This window comes from Lactuca saligna, chromosome 4 (assembly GCF_052625555.1).
Source record: "Lactuca saligna cultivar CGN05327 chromosome 4, ASM5262555v1, whole genome shotgun sequence".
Classification (NCBI taxonomy): Eukaryota; Viridiplantae; Streptophyta; class Magnoliopsida; order Asterales; family Asteraceae; genus Lactuca; species Lactuca saligna.
In genome coordinates this window covers 285,267,660-285,275,052 of record NC_136420.1, presented here as the reverse complement: position 1 = coordinate 285,275,052, position 7,393 = coordinate 285,267,660, and the positions used below count along the sequence as shown (strand labels likewise).

At 37.4% G+C, this 7,393-nt stretch overlaps 1 pseudogene; it reads right to left on the bottom strand.

Moving 5' to 3' along the window:
* Positions 1 to 4,844: 4,844 nt before the first annotated feature.
* Positions 4,845 to 6,708, bottom strand: LOC145043726 (scarecrow-like protein 15 pseudogene; annotated as a pseudogene).
* Positions 6,709 to 7,393: the final 685 nt, after the last annotated feature.

Here is a 7,393-nt window from a genome sequence, read left to right as displayed (position 1 = left end):
AAAGGATTATGATTGTGAGATCCTGTACCACCCGAGCAAGGCTAATGTGGTAGCCGACGCCCTGAGCCGTAGGGCGAAGGACACCCTGATTCGAGATATTTGCATGAGATTGACAGTGATGACTCCGGTATAGGACGCCATTCGAGGGGCCCAGGCGGAGGCCGTGAGACCGGAGAACCGCAAGTGAGAGCGAGTGATCGGACTGGTATCGGAGTTTGTTACCGATAGTTGAGGACTTATGACCTTCCAGGGTTGAGTTTGGGTACCGTTTGTGGGCGGGATGCGTACCGTCTTGATGGAGGAGGCGCACAAATCGAAGTTCTCGATCCACCCCGGGGCCACTAAGATGTATTTGGACCTGAAAAATGAGTATTGGTGACCCTATATGAAACGGGATGTTACATGGTTCGTAGAAAGGTGCTTGACCTGTCGCAAGGTTAAGGCCGAGCACCAACGCATGCGTGGTAAGTTACAGCCGTTAGAGATTCCCGAGTGGAAGTGGGAACAGATCACCATGGATTTTATCACCAAATTGTCGAGGACTGCCAGGGGTGTCAATGCGATTTGGGTGATTATGAACTGGTTGACGAAGAGCGCTCACTTTCTTGCTATCAGTGAGATCTCTTCTGCTGAGAGGTTGGCAGAGTTGTACGTGAGGGACGTGGTATCGCGGCATGGAGTTCCGATCTCGATTGTTTCAGACCTAGATGTGAAATTTACTTCCAGATTTTGGAAGAATTTTCACGAGGAGTTGGGTACGAGGCTTCATTTCAGTACCGCATACCATCCACAGACCGACGGGCAGAGCGAGCAGACGATTCAGACGCTCGAGGACATGCTTCGGGCATGTGTATTGGATTTCGATGGGAGTTGGGACACGTATTTGCCCTTGGCTGAGTTTTCCTATAACAACAACCATCACTCGAGCATTGATATGCTACCTTTTGAGTTGTTGTATGGAAGGAGGTGTCGTACCCCCATTTGCTGGGGCGAGGTAGGGCAGCGTGTGATAGGTAGTACAGAGACTTATGGGCTGGAAGGCATTATAATGTAGACCGGAAGGTCAGAGACTTATGGACCGGAAGGTCGACACGGGTAGGACCGGAAGGTTTACCGGGTCGGGACGGAAGTCCCCTAAGACACATGGACCATAAGGTCATGGCCTGGAAGGACGTATGTGTGTAAGTGGTATATTGGGGAACTCACTAAGCATTTATGCTTACAGTTGTTGTGTTATGTGTTTCAGGTACTAGCGAGGACCGTGGGAAGGCGCCGACATGACTCGTACACACACACGCAGGCGGACTGGGATGTATTTGATCTTGGGATTTGACATGTTTTGTATTATGATTATGTTACATTGGATTTTTATGGTTTGATTGGGATGAAATTATGTTTTTAAGAAATGAAAAAAAAATTTGAAAAATTACGTTGTTACACTTCTCAAAAGTCCACCCTAACAAATTGTCCTGATGATATGCAACCCAAATGGACCATGCTACTCTCAGGTCGAGTACATACCAATAATAGTTATGGACTTAGACATCTAATCCAACAATAATTCATCCTTTCATACCTTATTGGGGGTCTTAAGTCATAAAAATGTGGTCTTGATGATTAGTTTTACTCCATGCATGCTATAGATGGTCTTAAGGCTTTAAGATGTTAAAATTTTGTGTATTAAGCACTTAATGGTCATGAAAAGTCATAAAGTTGGAAACTTTATGACTCTTGATGGTATTTTAACCTTGGATTTGCAATTGGCATGTTAAGTCAAAGAAATAAGCACTTAATAGGTTAAAAGGGGGATTGCTACGTACGGTGGGCATACCGAAATGCTACGCTACGCAATGCAGATCTCGACCCGATGCCTCTGACAGCTAGTACGCCCCACTTACCTTCGGAGTACGACCCACGTACGAAGCCTGAGTTGATTCTGTTGAATTGACTCTGTTGACTTGTTGACTTTGACCAGTTTTAACCAAGGGCATTTTTGGGGAAATGTTATTAACTTAGAATGGAAATGTATTGACATTTAGGATTTGGATTAAGCCGGTATTTGGGAGCAGGGTATTGATCAGCTATTTGTCACAGTGTGAGGTGAGTTTTCCTCACTGTACTTACGGGTCAAAGGCAGCAAGGCTGACCTATTGGATTGATATCCTGGTTTACCGTATGTTGTTATGTTGTAGTTTACTATTAGATATGTATCCCGGTATATAGGAAGTTGTTATGTTGTAGTGATCTCTTAAGATTTGTATCCTGATATATATATATATATATATATATATATATATAGGATGTTGCTATGTTTTAATGATTTGTTAGATATGTATGACCACCTGTATATGCTAGTTATTGATTTTTATGGTATATGTTAATATGTGATGGTGTACTGGGTTAAGGCGGTCCTACTTTGTGTTGGAGGCCAAGATACCTATGGCGGTCCGGATAGACTGAAGGCCTGCAAGGCGAACCATTCAGGCCGAAGGTCCGGAGAGCGGTCCAGATAGGTTATAGGCCCAGTGAGGCAGTGTAGTCATGTTGAAGGCTCTGTATGCATGTCGTTGTTTGTTATGTTTATTTGGTGGTACTTTAGGGGAACCCACTAAGCGTTGGCTTACAATTTTGATTTTGTTTTAGGTACTTCAGAGGACCGTGGCAAGGAAAATGTGTGACCATACACATCCTTGGTTTCATGTTGTTGATTTTGGGAGACTCTATTTTTAGATAATGTGTTAGAAACAATGGTTTTGTAAACACTTCTTTAAGTAAATAGGTTGTTTGAAAAGTTTAAATTTATTTTGAATTTTGAGACGTTACTGAATCAAATAGACCTCCTTAAACTAGTGTTAAAGTGGGTGAGTCAAGTCTTAATTCGATGATAATGTCTTTTATAAACATGTAAGGACACATGTGGTATTTACGTTTTACTTTTGGTAAATGATACCATATAAAAAATAAACTTTTAAATTTATAATCTTATTTTTCTAATTTAATTTTCTTATTAAAGAAAGTTAAAGATAATATTTAAATTTTAATTTTGTTTAACTAATTAAATATTCAAATTTATAATCCCAATTAAATAATATTTCAAATTAATTATCAGATTTAAATAGTCAAATTTATCCAATTAAAATAATATTTTAAGATAGAGGCTTATCCCCAAAAATTTGAAATTTCAGCTAAATTCAAAATTTGTCCAGCTCATCGGCATGTCGCGACCAGTAGGTTGCCGTGTTGCACCTGCGACTGTACAAGTTTCTTTTGTTCTTTAGTTTTTACAAAGTTGTGTGCTCATAACTAAAAAATTTAGGCTCTGGTACACTATTGGGGATTTATAGCATCAAGTACACTATTTAAGTTAACGGGAAAATCAAATCTTGACATACATAAGTGCACATGCACCCTAGGATCTATGTCTTACTATTATAGCATCGTACTTTTAAAAACAACAAAAGTAAAGATTACTAAACTCATATTCACTTCATTGTGATCTTGTATATACTAGCTTGTTGCCAAATGAAGGATCCAAAAGAGAACCCCTTTAATGGAATCAGGCCTAACACAAAATAGCAAAAGGATTCGACCCACAAATTAGGGTTTATACAAAACACAAGAACTCTAAGAGATGGGATGAGATTTAAGATTTAAAGATGGAGATATAGAGTATGGATGATTTCTATATGGAATTACTAACTCTAAGGTTTACCCTCGCAGTTTATTTATAGGTAGCTATTAAAATCCTAGATGAATAAAAACTCTAAGGTTTACCATTATCTAATTCAAACCAGCCTCATCCTTATCCAAGGGATGCTAAAACTATCCCCTATAGGTCTCCAGAGACTTCTGGAATATTCCAATTAATAATTATGATTAATTAATATTCAAACCTTTCAATTAATAACCAAAATAATTTCTAATTAATTTATTAATTTCATAATAAATTAACACATTATTAATCTTCATTTCCATATGCTATTTGGATCATGAGACCAACCCAAAAGGCCCCAACAATTATTAGAAATATTATCAAAACATTTAGTGATACTGGACATCATTTTCAACATTTCATACGTATGATTTGGGTTATAAATAATATATTTTTGATTATCTGAACTTCCATTCGATAAAAATCTTACTTATTTTTATATACATGTCAATGTAGGTTTCTGTTTCTTTACGTTTTTGAACATATTTTTATGTATGTGTTTTACATATGAATTTTGTCATATAGTACATTTTCATTTGATTATGTATATCAAAGTTTCAAAAAGCTCGCTATGGTTTCGTCATGTTGCGTCGTGGCTCAAAGGCTTGTACTTTACGCCATGTTTTAACAAATTTCGCTTTAAGTCATATATGTAGATAAATACGAATAATCGTATAATATATATATATATATATATATATATATATATATATATATATATATATATATATATATATATATATATATATATATATATATATACAAAATTGTCGCCTTAAATCACGTATTATAAACAACGTGACTCGTTATAACTCGTAAAAGCTTAAAGCCTGACATTGTCGTTAAATAAAGTCTAACATTATTTAGAACCTTAGTATATATTGAAGTTATTCATTTGTACCAACCTGATATATTTATCTATTAACAAATACAATGATATCTAACTTTTATCAATACAATCATCAAAATTCAATTTATAAAATATATTTTAACATAATTACCAATTACGGAAGTGTAACTTCATAAAACATTAACAACCATGATAATACTTGAATCTTTAAATTATTGTAATAATTTTACAAAAATAAAATGAATACTATTTCACAAAAGGCTAGAATTCAACAAAGCTAAATACCAAATGGCAAGTATTATTTCAACTACATCTCCCAACACAAACACTCTTTTGAAATTTCTATTACATGAATACATGTAGTGAGTTTATTTCCTATATATTATGAAACATCATCTATAAGACTTTCTAATTGCCTAAAAAGTCCATGCTGACGTGGCAACAAGCGGTCTATCATGCCAGCAAAGCACCAACTCCCCTTGCTGTTTTGCCACGTGGAACCCCCTGATTTGTACCCTCCGTAACAAACACTCCGCTTGAAAGTCAGCAAACCGACTCAGCCCTACCGGCCTCATCCCGGCCCTACCAAACGCCTCCCTCCACGGCGTCACATGGCGTCCTGCATCCTCCACCGTCGTGATTATTTTTGGCAGCAACACGAACATCTCGATATTCCTTATCCAGTCACCTCCTGTCACACCACCACCAACGTTTGCCGCCTCCAATGATTCTAGAATCGTCGTGTACAATTCTAGGCCGTTGATCACTGTTTGACGGAAGAACGACGATCCGGATCCATTCAATTCGCCGTCCAAATATACTACTACGTGCGGCGAAACTTGCCGGAGATCGTTGATGAAACCGGCGCCAATGCGTCGGAAAATCGTGGGAGACAGAAGAACCGCTGTCTTCTCTCCAGTGACGAACTTAATTGCTTTAAACGATAAGTATTCGAATGTTCGAATGGAAACGAAGTCGATATCGAACCTTACTTTTAGATCGGAAGAGAATTGGTGTAGATTATCTCTGATCAATCTCGATTCCAGTTCGTATTCTTCAGGAACCACGGCGGTGATTCTTACCACCGGTGAATTAACCTTTCGAGCTTCCGCCTTCTCCGCAATCGCTTTCAGGAACGATGCCCACTGGCCGCCGAGGCCGATGTCGAAATCGATGACGTGGACGATCATTGCACCGTCCACTGCATCAAGGATCGCCTGATTGGCGGTGAAGCTGGAGAACATCGGAATCGGCGAGACGATGGAGAACGTCTTGTACGCTTTAATCACCTGTACAATTTCATACGAGTTACATGTCTGAAAGCTCCGACTCGATCCGGTGAGTAGACACTGAATCGCTTCTTTGAAGTAAAACGCAGCTCTCTGAAGCGCTTTTCCGGTGGGTGAACGCAACAGCTGATTGAGCCGCGCCAGTATCACTTGCGCCAACTGGAAAGACTGGGTTTCGAAGCAATCAGCTAGCCGGATTAACTCGTCCCTAAAATCAAACTCGCTTCCATCATCATGCTGGCTCATCAAATCAAAGGGGTTCTGGTTCGAATTCGGATTAAGGCTTTCGAAATCCGACTGAAAAAAAGGCGGGAGCTCGGGAAGATCAAGAGGGTAAGCGGTTTTTGTGGAATCATCATAAAGCCCTAATTCTCTCATGAGAGAATCAGAATCCCATTCTTCACGATGATTAATCATTCCATTTTCAAAGTTGTCCACCGGCAGCTGTTCCTCCGAAGATAACAACACGGTATTGTAATAACCAATGGAATTGAAGTCCGAAGAATTACCGGTTAATGGACTTGGCGGACTCCGGCGAATGTCAAGAACGGATTTGGGTTCGTAGCGATTACCACCGATGTTATCAACAGAGAGATTGTTTTGAGAGGATACAAAGGGAAATTTCATTCCTCAAAAGTAATGCAGGTGCGCACTTCAATTACAACTTTTTTCTACTCTTTGTTAAATTTTTTTGGTGAGACTGAAGTTTCGAGGGGAAAAAGGAAGAGTGGTGATCGGGTTAATGGAGATGATGATTTCAGACTTTTTAAGAGTTTGATTGAGAGAAAAGTGATGGTGTTGGTGGTGGTGGGGACGGCCATGGCTCCTATGGCCATGAATAGGGATAAGCATTAGACACATTGAGTGGACAAGACGGGTGAAGAGAGGAGTTAGAAAATTGACTACATCAACCCATTGCATACTCCATAGAACTTTAGAAGAAATTTTGAAATTTTACAGAGTAAATTCTGTATATAATTTTATATGTTCATTTATATATTTATATTTTTATTCGAAGTTTTATATTTCATTATAAATTTTGTTTATATATATATATATATATATATATATATATATATATATATATATATATATATATATATATATATATATATATATATATATATAGGTTCATGCGAAAATATAAATATCTTGCGAAAACGCGAAAACAGATTTTATCTTGTGAAAATCAAGCACATGTACTATAAAAAAATAAATTTATTAGTAATAAATTAAATATAGTAAGTTTACATTGGACGGTGTTATGGTAATATAGATTTAAAGACGGTTTTGATAATTATATTTTTTTACGTCCTTAATCATTTTTAAATTCATGTTTTCTTAATAAAAATGTTAAAAATCATACTTTGCTAATATGAAACAATTTATCATCTATCATCGATTATCATCATATATTTCAAAGTTTGGATGAATTATTTTCCAAAATATAATGTTGAGGTGACACAATATCATTGGTTTTTCTTGTTTTCGTAAATTATTTGCATTTTCGCATGAACTCTCCCCTATATATATATATATATA